The sequence below is a fragment of the Triticum dicoccoides genome, chromosome 2B (genome assembly GCF_002162155.2).
Source record: "Triticum dicoccoides isolate Atlit2015 ecotype Zavitan chromosome 2B, WEW_v2.0, whole genome shotgun sequence".
Lineage (NCBI taxonomy): Eukaryota > Viridiplantae > Streptophyta > Magnoliopsida > Poales > Poaceae > Triticum > Triticum dicoccoides.
In genome coordinates this window covers 749378380-749380119 of record NC_041383.1, presented here as the reverse complement: position 1 = coordinate 749380119, position 1740 = coordinate 749378380, and positions in this window count along the sequence as shown.

The window sequence follows — 1740 nt, the reverse complement described above, 5'->3', positions numbered from 1 at the left end:
GTGTGATCTGGGTTACAGTATCAGCAACCTTGCATTTCATTTTATACAAAGGAGCTCACAAAGGCCATGTCATGCTTCGCAATATTTGTTTACTGAAACTAAATGAACAAGAGCAAAGATGCACTAAAGGTTCTGCTGGACATGCTTTATGTCTAACACTCCTATGTTTAAGATATGCATAACATTCAATCTGGATCAATCTCACACTATGAACATAGGAAAAATTATCACTCCCCAGGGATTTAATCAGGGAATATGATATTCTTCAATCAACAAGAAAATATATTTTAGCTCAGAAAAGGATTTACTCAGGGAATACAATATTTGCCTGTTGCTAGTTGAGTTTCAGAATGAACCACTCTCTTTCTCAGCTCCATCAGTACTACTACAGTGCAGTTCTCCCCTCAACCAGAAACATACTCCAATCAGTAAAACTGGAAACAGAAGAAACAATGATATGCAAAATCTGGTTATATGCAAGCAATAGCATGCTCTAAATACAACAAGTCACCCTTTGCAGCCAAGCAATGAGCAGAACAGTCTAAGCCAAATCTTTGTTGCCATCAATTTATATATACTCAGGGAAATTGATACATGGAGGTCCTACAATCTCCTATTGAAGTTGAGCTATGTAGTAGGAGTATGTTTGATTAAGTTAGCAGATTTGAGCACACCACGCTGCATGCTGCGTCTTTGAGCACACCACGCTGTTTCATCATCTCTCTAACTTGGTGCACAGAGTCCCATTTTCAATTTAGTTTCAGTAAAAATGCCACTAGCAAATAATTGTGCTATGAAAATAATTGTGTCCTTGTCTATGAAAATAAATGGTCAGAGAAAAGGATTGTACCACCACTTAATGATATATTTCCTTGGTCTCTAATGAACTACCAGTGTCAGTGTGCCATTGGCCAGTTGCACTCGTGGTTCAGAGAGTACCACCTCCAACCTGCCTAACTTTTCTGGTACTAATACCAATCAGTGCTTCATATACACACACATATATATATTCCTACTCACACAATGATCACAAAGTCAAGAAATTAACGAAGGAACATTCAAAGATTCAGGTACTGTACTATCTGCAACTTGCAGATAAACCGCAATAGCAGTTGTGCTTGTGACTAGACCCCCTACCTAATCTGTATAAACGACTTTTCTGTTGGTACCAAGCAGTGATCCATATTCCTATCTGCACAATGGACACAGCACACATGCACAAGAAATTAGCAATGAAATGTTCCAAGTCTCGGTCAACCTCTAGATGTCACTGTCTGGTTGATTGACACTGGCAGGTAGAAAATTGCAAGTGCAGGGCAGAGAGTCAGTGTCATGGAAACCAAGGTTGGTGCAAATTTGCATGATCATATGGACATCGGAGGAGTTCGTGCCAAAAACAAAATCTGGGTGTCTGAGAAACTTTGAGAAAGAATATATGCAAATAAAATACTTGTCCGCACTTAAGAGCTCATGTTAAAAAAACTATCTGAAATTTTTAGGCATCCAAGGTTCATGCAAATTATCATGCTCATATGGAGATGGGATGGGAGGAGGGAAGGGGATAGGGGTCGGGGCGGTAGCTTACCTTGGAGGAGCGGGCCGGGGTGGAGGAGGCGGTCAGAGAGGATAAGGATGCCGGGGAGTGGGGCGCGGGGAGGATGTCGGGGACGAGGTCCGGGTGGTGGTGGTGCTCCGGCGACGGTGGTGTGGACGGGGCGGCGTCCGGGCGGCGGGGTCGCG